The sequence below is a fragment of the Vombatus ursinus genome, unplaced genomic scaffold, assembly GCF_900497805.2.
Source record: "Vombatus ursinus unplaced genomic scaffold, bare-nosed wombat genome assembly UNPS02014818.1, whole genome shotgun sequence".
Lineage (NCBI taxonomy): Eukaryota > Metazoa > Chordata > Mammalia > Diprotodontia > Vombatidae > Vombatus > Vombatus ursinus.
Genome location: NW_020954596.1, coordinates 46,181,050 through 46,192,140, shown reverse-complemented (window position 1 = coordinate 46,192,140; position 11,091 = coordinate 46,181,050). Strand labels below are relative to the sequence as shown.

General features: G+C 38.6%; 1 pseudogene; it reads right to left on the bottom strand.

The window, feature by feature from the left end:
* Positions 1–3,401: 3,401 nt before the first annotated feature.
* Positions 3,402–5,973, bottom strand: LOC114023803 (annotated as a pseudogene).
* Positions 5,974–11,091: the final 5,118 nt, after the last annotated feature.

Here is an 11,091-nt window from a genome sequence, read left to right as displayed (position 1 = left end):
CACACACACACACATACACACAGAGAGAGAGAGCGAGAGAGAGAGAGAGAGAGAGAGAGAGAGAGAGAGAGAGAGAGTGCGAGCGTACTAATGATTGATTTTGCTTGGCTATACATATTTGTTACAAGGAATTAATTTTTCTTTTCTTTTTTTCTAATGGGGTCAACAGTGAGAGGAAGAGAAAACAGATTTCTGATAATTTAAATAATGAAATATAAAAAAAACAGTAATCAATGTGAACAAAGCACAGAGACAGAAAGCATAGGGGATGTTTTTGGAACTATAAGTAGTAGAATCATCAAGTTTTATGAACCACTCCTGCCTCACTATTAGTCTTTGTCCTTGCACCTGGGACTGATGGGTTAGTTAGCTAGAATTAGTGGAAAAGCTATTTTAGGGCACAATATAGTTCCAAGAGTAGTTGGAGAAGAACTAAGAAAAGAGTAAGCTGGTTCATTGATCCCACTTCTAAGTAATTCAGGATCATTCAACTCTCCTTATGGGTTAAGCTCTGGGGCCAATATAGCTTCTTCTTTTTAGGGGAAATATGCCCCCAAATCCATAGTCTGGGCATGTTAGTATCAAGTCAGGCTTTTATATTCTAGTTTCCTAGTAAGTTGATCTTTGTCCAGTTTCCCCATGCCTGATTTCTTCTTTGATCCCTAGTGTGATACCTTACGTAGTGCACCCTACCCTTAAGTTCCAACGACTAGGTCTCATTTACCCATTATTTCTGATGATGGCCAACAATCCTCTTATATCCTAGTCTATCATAGGGGTTCTTAACCATTTTTTTGTACTGTGGACTTTGTCTGGTAAAGCTTATGTATGCCTTCTTAGAATAATGTTTTTAAATGCATAAAATGAAATACATAGGATTACAAGGGAAACCAATTATGTTGAAATAAATATCAAAAACATTAAAAAAAAACAAAACAAAACAAAACAAACCAAAACCAAGTTCATAGACTCCAGATTAAAACCCTTGGATTTCTGCCCTGGCTCTGTATTCTTTGCTTTCTGGAACTTTCATTCATGACCACTGTAAGACCTCTCTGATGGTGACAACCTGTCTTCCTTGACCTCTATTCCCTGTTGCTAGACTCCCTTGCCATTACACACCACCCATCTGCCAAAATATCAACCAGTGTGTCATCTTCAGATATTGGTCTTCTTTATTCAGGCCCATCCTGCTGCTTACTGTGGGCTGGTTCTGATATGCAGTCAGAATCACTTGATAAGCTTCACTCATTTCTTTTCTATGCACCTGTTACTTACAAACCATCTTGCCTTTTTTTCAAATCAGTAAGTATCTAATGAAAGTGAAATTCTACCTTTAAGTTTTGCACAGATAGGTTGACTATTCTTTATGAGGGGCATTGTAAGTTAGTGCAAAGGACTCTGAATTATGGGTTTTAATGCTAGTTCTCTTAACTGTTATCTTAGGCAATTCATTCAGCTCTTTAGTTTTGAGTTCCTCACATACAAATTAAGAATATTACCTTTCTTACCTAATTCACAGAGAAATTATGAGAATTAAATAAGATAATGTATCCATTATGCTATATGTGTGAGACATTTCCATAACTTTTGTTTATAATAAAATAATGCCTTAATTAAAGATTTATTCTGATGCCTCATGATGGCATGAAAGTGACAATGTAATGTAAGTTCCTTGAGGGCAGGGAGTATTTTATATCACTAACACCTAGGAGAGCATCTGGTGAATAAATAGTAGGTTATTAATAAATGCACAGTGAGTTGAAAAGAGTTTTCAAAAGTTATGCCAGTGATTTACAAGGACTGACAGGTCTTTTCAAGCTGGAAGTCTAAAGTCTACCCAGTCATACATTGTATGTTTGTTGTCTGAGGCCCAGTCTAGCTAAGTGCAGAAAACATTATTCCCAGCTTGACTGCAGGGGTAAAATTTTAGCCCACAGAAACTCTCAAAGACCATCTACTAATTTTCAGAAGAGTTGCAATCTGCATTGTAGCATATGGAAGGCAGAAAAGTTCAATGTAAAGAGCACTTAGTCTAAAATCAGAGGACGGGTTTCAGAGTCTGACCCTGATATTTAATTATTACCTCTGTGACCTTGGTCAGATCTTTTCATCTCCCTAAGACTCATTTCCTCATCTGAAAAAATGGGGATTTTGGACTAAATGCCTTGTGAGATCCCTTCTAAATCTAGATCTGTCTACCCATAGTATGTGTACACATACTACTCTTGAAAATACAGACCATTGGACTAGGGAAGCACTAAAAGGAAAAGGAAATCATAGGAAAACTGTGTTTCAGTGTTATGCAATCCTATTTGCTTCTTCCCCAATGTCCTTGGACAAGTACAGTCTCTTCATTATGTGGGATAGTGTAGTAGAGTAGAAGGGATATGCAGTTTTAAGTTATAACACCTGAATTTGAACCTTGGTTGGGCACAAAATTTCCCTAGAAATATGCATTTCTATTAGCCTAGTTTATTTGCACATATTTCTGCTTCTAAAACATCAGATGTGTATTTCTGTGATGGTACCCAGGCCTCATTCCTGGGGAGTTAGATTTGCCTTTTGAGTTTTCTTCTAAAATCTAGATGATCTTACAAACTTCTACAGTGATTGGGTAAAGATGTGTTTATATAATTGTCAGGGGGTGCATAATGACTTTATTTGGGCTATTACTTTGAATCCCACTCTAGTATTAGAGTGACTACCAAAATAATGAGAAACACAATGACTTTCTTGGTACAATTTTATTTTCAATTCTTCGTCTAATTCAATATCAATTGACAATGGACTGCCATGCCAGTTAGAACTGGTGACAGCAGCAGAATATCTTGCTTTTGTACAAAATTGAAACAGATGAAAGTTACTCTTTTTGGAAAACTTTGCTGCAGAGGTTGCCTATTAAATGTAATAAGATGCAAGAATGTATTTTCATTATAGTTTAGTTTATGAATCAAATTAACTAATTCTAGAAGAAAAATAACTTTTAATTTATTTTTAAAATATGTATTTTTATTTCATCAAATCTTTCCCAATTCATGTAAAATTTTTTTTATATTCATTTTTTATCATGCCAGTTTTAAATATATTTTATTCTCCAGGACAAGAATTGCATTTCCACTTGTTTACAGTACTTATAAAGTATAATATTGTTCACTTTTTTCTCTGCAAATATTTAAGTATTCAGAATGCCTAGATTTATACAGTAGCTTAATTGTTACATTTAAGCTGCTATTGCCTTGGCTACAAATTTGATTGAAAAAGCTGTGTGGAATGCTCTTTCTTCTGGTGTGTTTAGCCAACCTCTTTAATGGTGGGTCCAGAAGAAGCACCTCCAGATAGGGCTGTCACACCCCTACCAGGCATGTCTCCTGGCATGACCCCTGTGCTCTGGCACAGCTTCATAATGATGGTTTGGACACCTTCTGCAATTCTTTCTACTGATGATCCAGTTCTTCCTTCTCAGCACTCTGGTTTTTAATCTAGCCAGTTGAGTATTTCATTACATTTTTCAAGGATTTTCTGTTTGTCTTCATCACCGATTTTGCCTTGCAGTTTTTCATCCTCTGTAATAGCCTTCATGTTGAAAGCATAAGATTCAAGAGAATTCTTGGAAGACACCATGTCTCCCTGCTTCTCATCTTCAGCCTTGTATTTCTCAGCCACCTGGACCATATGTTCAATGTCTTCTTTGCTCAAACGACCTTTGTCATTGGTGATGATAATCTTGCTCTCCTTGCCTGAGCTCTTATCCACAGCAAAAACATGGAGGATGCCATTTGCATTAATGTCAAATGTTATTTCAACCTGAAGAATACCCCTGGGTGCTAGAGGGATTCCTGTGAGCCCAAACTTGCCAAACAAGTTGTTATCCTTTGTCATTGCTCTCTCACCTTCATAAACCTGAATAAGCACACCAGGCTTGGTGTCTGAATAGGTGACAAAGGTCTGTGTCTGCCTGGTGGGGATGGTGGTATTACATTTGATCAGAACTGTCATAACTCCATCAGCAGTTGCAATTCCAGTGGGAAGAGGAGTGACATCCAACAACAGTAAGTCCTGTATTTCTCAGATTTACGTCTATACAAAAATGGCAGCCTTGACAGCTGCACCCTAGGCAACAGCCTCATCAGGATTGATACTCTTTTGAACTCCTTGCCACCGAAGAAGTCTTGCAGAAGCTTCTGAGTTTGGGGGATCTGCATGGAACCACTCACCAGGATGATGTCATGAATCTGTGATTTTTCTAGCGTGGCATCTTTTAAGGCCTTTTCCACAGGGTCCATCAGCTGTTCAAAATGAGCCTGGGTGATAGAGATATAGAAGTTGATACGTTTATAGAGAGAGTCAATCTCAATATTGGCCTGGGTACTGGAAGAGAGGGTATGCTTTGTATGTTCACAAGCAGTGCGCCGACAGAGGACAGCCCTCTTTTTCTCACTGATGTCCTTTTTGTACTTTCACTTGAACTCCAAATAGTTGATTATGTGGTTGTGAAAATCTTTCTTATCCATTGGTTGTCTTCAGCTGTGGACTTGACCTCAAAGATTCCATTTCAGTGGTAAGAGTGGAGACATTGAAAGTACCACCTCCAAGGTCAAAGATCAGCACATTTCTCTTGGCACCAACCTTTTTGTCCAAGCCATAAGCAATAGCAATGGTGGTTGGTTCATTGATTTGGAGCACTTTGAGACCAGCAATGGTTCTAGCATCTTTAGTGTCCTGATATTGGGAAATGTTGAAATAGGCTGGTACTGTGTTGACAGCATTTGTGACAGTATTCCTAAGGTAAGCTTCAGCAATTTCTTTAATTTTGATCAAGACCTTGGAAAATACTTCTTTTGGATAGAAACTTTTGGTCTCCCCTGTGTACTACACTTGGACCTTAGGTCTGCCAGAATCATTCATCCCCATAAAAGGCCAATAATTCATGTCTGACTGTACAACTGTATCATCAGATCAGTGACCAATCAGACCTTTGGCATCAAAAACTCTGTTGATGGGGTTCATTGCAACTTGATTCTTTGTAGCATTACCAACTAAACATTCTGTGTTGGTGAAGGTGATGTAACTTAGGGTGACTAGGTTACTTGGTCATTAGCAGTGATTTCCATTTTCCCATGTTGGAACACTTCCACACAGGTATAAATGATTCCAACATCAATGCCAACTGTGGGTCCCTTCAGCGTGGTTGCTGGGGCATCAGGGGTCAGCACTGTGGAGGGCTGCTGTTACATTGAGTAGTTATATTCATTTTTAAAAATTTTGAGTTCCAAATTCTCTTCCTCCTTCTTGTCCCTCCCTTACCAGTTGAAAAAGCAAGCAATATGATATTGATTATACATGTCGTATAAAACACATTTGCATATTAGCCATGTTGCAAAAGAAGAAAAACATGCAAACATGAAAATAAAGGAAGTAAAAAAAGTATGCTTCAATCTTCATTTAGACATCATCAGTTCTGTCTCTGGAAAAAGATAGTACTTTTCATAATGGCTCCTTTGGAATTACCTTGAATCAGTTAAGTCTTTCACAGTTAATCATCCTTATAGTATTGCTGTAGCTGTATGCAATGTCGTGCTGGGTCGACTAACTTAACTTTGAGTTCATGTAAGTCTTCCCAGGTTTTTCTGAAAGTTGTCTTGCTCATAATTTCTTATAGCACAATAGTGTTCCATCACAATCAGATACCACAACTTGTTTGGCCACTGCCCAATCAATGGATATCCCCTCAGTTTTCAATTCTTTGTCACCACAAAAAGAACTCTTGACTGAAAGTGCTTCTCTCTGCCCTTGAAGTGTGACACAGAAAGACTATAGGCAATGAAGTGGTCAAATAGCATCAAGTCCTGTATCCAGTTGTAGCATAGGGATCTGCCATTTCCCCTTACCGTCTTTGGCTTGGGAGCTCCTCAAGCTGCTGCTGCTGCTGCTGCTGCCATCCCCTAGTCCCCCTACTGGTGTTTTGGGCATGTGGGCTCTGGGTCAGCCTCTACTCCTGTGTCAAAGATCTCTTTTTGTAGCTGCTAAGTTGTATTGCACTGGAAGAATGTCTTGCTCTGACTTTTTGTTGCCTCTGTTACCTCAGAATTCAATTTGAGGTATTATTTTGAAGTTGTTTGGAGGGGAGTGTTGGAAGAGTGCTTCCTGTACTCTACCATCTGGGTTCTGCCCCTGGAAGTTCCTTTTAAATTAATTTTTCAAACTAGCACCAACTATTTACAAATCACGCTATGTGAGTCTTATATTGGAAACTTAGTTTCATCTTAATAAAATGACAATTAAAACTCAGGTCATTGGCAATCAATCATAGTTTCAGCTCAGAGCTCACATACATTTGATTAAGCCACTGGCTAGTAATCAAGGGCATACTCCCAACATTGATTAATTCATAAATGTTGGCATGCCACTTCTTCCAAATGAAAGCCCTCATATGTTTATGGCATTTGAAGAAGACACACCTCCTGGGAGAAACTGTAAACGAAATTTATTGACTATGGCTTTATGTCCTAAGCTGAAACTCACAAAAAATTCTGTTCAGAATTCAACTAGGAATTTTACTCGCATGATAAGATATTAATTTATTTTGGGGAGATCTCTTACTCTGTGAGAGCATATAATCTTCCTTTCAACAATTTTCTGGGAAAAATATCAATTGAATTTTTTTGCGAGTCAATTCATATTTTTAGCATCAGGTAAATTGTAAGACTATACATATGTACACACATCAAATTATACTGCTTCCCTATCCCTTTATTGAGAGACAGAAATACTTAGAGAGGAATAGATTCAAAATAGGGTCCACCAAGAAAACAAATGCAAGAAGCCTTTGTTAGTGTTCTAAGGCCCAATGGTAGTACATATGTAGGAAAAGAATTTATAGGAGAATAAGTGTAGCATTGTGCAAAGAAGAGTGGATGGAAATTCACAAAAGAAGAATTCTATCCCTGGTTCAGCCACTTAGTTGCTTGTAATCTTGGGTGAATGATAAAACTGAAAATATTCAATTCAATTCAGTAAACATTTATTAAGCACTGAGTTAAGTTCTAGGGATATAAAAAGAGGCAAACGACAGTCCCTGCTCTTGAGGAGCCTATAATTTCAGTTTATATTATATGCTTCTTTGAGGTTTACAAGGCCCTTTGCATACATTATCTCATATAATCCTTATAACAACTCTATAAGGGCGGTACTATTATTATCCTTATTTCATAGAGGAAGAAACCAAAACTCCACAAAGTTGAGTGACTTACCCAGGGTCACATAGCTAGTAATTTAGGAATTAAACCATATTTTTCTGACTACAAGTCTCATTCTCTATCTCCTACATCACATATCAATTTCATAATCTGTAAAATTGGTGGTGGGGTAGTGGTAGACCAGATGATCCCTAAAGTCTTTTCTATCTCCCATGTTCTATGATTTTATAAAACTTAAAACCCCTCAATCTGTGACTGAGAGTAAACAATAACATTATCTATGTGTGTTCATAATGTTCCCATATGGGTAGTTATGTACTGCCTTCATTGCTTTGAGGAAGCTATAAAAGACAAACAAGGAAGCTTCATGGAAAATTTCCTAAATCTGATTGTTCACTGGATTTCTTTAGGAGCAAAACTCCATTGCATAGTGAAGACTGATCTAGGATTATATGAAAGCATGCTAAAAGGGGCAAATGCATTTGTTCTAATATGCAAGGACAATTACAGCAGATAAACCTCCTTGTTGGACATCTCAGTACTATAAACTGGCATTTCTTTGTTTACTACTGTCTGAACAATTTGAAAAAATCATTTGAAAAAGAATTATGATTGGCTTTCTAACTATCCAATTAAGAGGAATGATGTCAGTCAGAATTCCTGGAAGGAATTGAATCTGTAGAACAATGAGATATTAACATGATGTTAGAATCTTGCCTTCAGGACTACATTTCTTTTATCTCACAATACCTGAACCCTTCCAAATAATTGTATTTCAAAGAGGACATATGTATTTTTAAGAGGACTTTGGAGAAAGTGCTGGAATGGGGAAATATATGCTGAGCTGAATTTTAAGATGTTCTTGGGGATATTATTCATTAAATGAGGAACTGGGGATTAGGAAGTATGGAAGATGGGTCAGTTATTCAATAAGCATTTATGAAATGCCCACTACTTCCCCACTATTATCAATAGAGGGAAAGCACTAACATTAAGATGGATCAGGAAAGGCTTCTTTTAAAAAAAAATTTTTTATTTTTAACATGTGTTTTTAAAACTTTGGGTTACAAATTTTCTCCCTTCCTCCCTCCCCACCCACCCTCATTGAAAAGGCAAGCATCTTGATACAGGTTATAGATGTGTAGTAATGTAAAACACTTCTATAGTAGTCATGTTGTGAAAAATTAAATATATTTCCCTTCATCCTATCCTACCCCACATTTATTCTATTCTCTCTTTTGACCCTGCCCCTCCTCAGAAATGTTTGCATCTAATTATCCCCTCCCCCCATCTGCCTTCCCCTCTATCAACCCCCTGCTCTCTTGTCCCCTTCCCCCCTTATTTTCCGGTAGGGTAAGATAGATTTCCATGCCCCATTGTGTATGTTGTTTCCTCCTTAAGCCAAATCCTATGAGAATGAGATTCACTCATTCCCTCTCACCTTCCCCCATTTCCCCTCCACTGTAAAAGCCTTTTCTTGTCTGTTTCACGTGAGATATTTTACCACATTCTACTTCTCCCTTTCTCCTTCTCTCAGTGTAATCCTCTCTCACCCCTTAATTTTATTTTCCAGATATCACCCCTTCATCTTCAACTCACCCTGTGTCCTCTATCTATCTATCTTATCTATACATACATACATACATACATATAATTTTTTCCCTCCCACTACCCTAATACTGACAAAGGACTCATGAGTTACAAATATCATCTTTCCTTGCAGGAATGTAAACAGTTCTACCTTAATAAGTCTGTTATGATTTCTCTTTCCTGTTTACCTCTTCCATGTTTCACTTGAGTCTTGTATTTGAAAGTCAAATTTTCTATTCAGCTCTGGTCTTTTCCACAGGAATGCTTGAAAGTCCCCTATTTCATTGAATGACCATTTTTTACCCTGAAGGAGTATACTCAGTTTTGCTGAGTAGGTGATTCTAGATTGTAGTCCTGACTCCTTTGCCCTTCGGAGTATCATACTCCATGCCCTCTGGACCCTTAATGTGGAAGCTGCTAAATCTTGTGTTATCCTGATTGTGCTTCCACAGTATTTGAATTGTTTCCTTCTGGCTGCTTGCAATATCTTCTCCTTGACCTGGGAATTCTGAAATTTGGCTACAACATTCCTAAGAGTTTTCCTTTGGGGATCTCTTTCAGGAGGTGATCGGTGGATTCTTTCAATTTCTATTTTGCCCTGTGGTTCTAAAATATCAGGGCAGTTTTCCTTGATAATTTCTTGAAAGATGATATCTAGGCTCTTTTTTTTTTGATGATGGCTTTCAGATAGTCCAATAATTTTTAAGTTCTCTCTCCTGGATCTATTTTCCAGGTCAGTTGTTTTTCCAATGAGATATTTCACATTCTCTTCTATTTTTTCATTCCTTTGGATTAGTGTTACAATGCCTTGATTTCTCAAATTGTCCCTAGTTTCCCATTTCTCCATTCTAATTTTTAAGGAAGTATTTTCTTCAGTAAGCTTTTGAACTTCCTTTTCCATTTGGCCAATTTTGCTTTTTAGGGCATTCTTCTCATTGGCTTTTTGGACCTCTTTTCTGCCATTTGGGTTAGGCTATTTTTTAAGGTGTTATTTTTTTCAGTATTTTTTTGGGTCTCCTTTATCATCACTCTCAATTTTTCCTCTACTTCTCTTACTTGCTTCTCAAAATCCTTTTTTGAGCTCTTCCATGGCCTGGGACCAATTCATATTTTTCTTGGAGGCTTTGAATGTAGGAGCTTTGGCTTCATTGTCTTCTTCTGGCTGTATGTTTTGATCTTCTTTGTCATCAAAGTAAGATAATATAGTCTGACTCTTTTTGCGCTGCTTGCTCATGATCTCAGCCAAGTACTTGAGTTATGGACTCTTTGTTAAGGTAGGGGTCTGTTTTCAGAGTGGAGAATGTACTGTCCCAAGCTTCAGGGGTTTTGTGCAGCTGTTTTCAGAGATTCTTCTAGGGATCTGTAAATTTTCAGTTCTTCCAAGGTGCTATGATCAAGGGTGAGGTGTTTACTCCTTTCCTGGCCTGTACTCTGGTCTATGAGCACTCTTTTCTGTCTTGGAACTGTGAGGAGGATTTCCTTTCCATAGCCACTACAAGCTCCACCACGCCAGCGCTCCTCCTCGCCCCAGGACTGCCACCCAGAGCTGTGACCCAGATCCAAGCATGGGCAAAGCAAGAGAAACCTGCACCAGCAGAGAGATCCTTTCAATCCCCCTTTGTTCAGCCACTGGATTTCCCCTCAGTCTGTGGGCTGAAAGCTCAGGTGGCGGCTGCTGCCCTGGGGCCAAGCTAGGGGAATGGGACTGGGACCCCATGCTTCTCTCTCACCGCAGAAACAGACTTTTCCCACTGACCTTCTAAGTTGTCTTTGGAGTTCTTGGGTTGAGAAGTCTGGAAACCATGACAGCTGCCCACGATTCAGTCTGCTGAGGCCTGCTCCAGGTTCACTGCCCCCTGTGTGCCCAGGCTGAACTGTGCTCCTCTCCCAGCTTGGCGCGATATACTTTCTGATCAACTGTCCAGGTTGTCTTGGGCTGGAAATTCGTTTCACTTTGTCTTTTTGTGGGTTCTGTTGTTTTAGAATTTGTTTAGAGCCATTTTTTGTAGGTATTTGGAGTGGTTTGGGGGAGAGCTCAAGCAAGTCACTGCTTTTACTCTGCCATCTTGGCTCCGCCTCCAGGAAAGGCTTCTTTTAAAAGATAAAATTTTATCTGCAACTTGCAGGAAGCCAAGAAAGCCAGGAGGTAGAGATTTAGAGAGAGAGGATTCCAGGCATGGGAAATTGCCAGTGAAAATGTCCACACTCTAGAAATGGAGTCTCCTTTATGAGAAGCAATAAGGAGGTCAGTGTCACTGAATTGCGGTCTACATCGGGGTGGGGAGGCAATAATGTGTAAAAA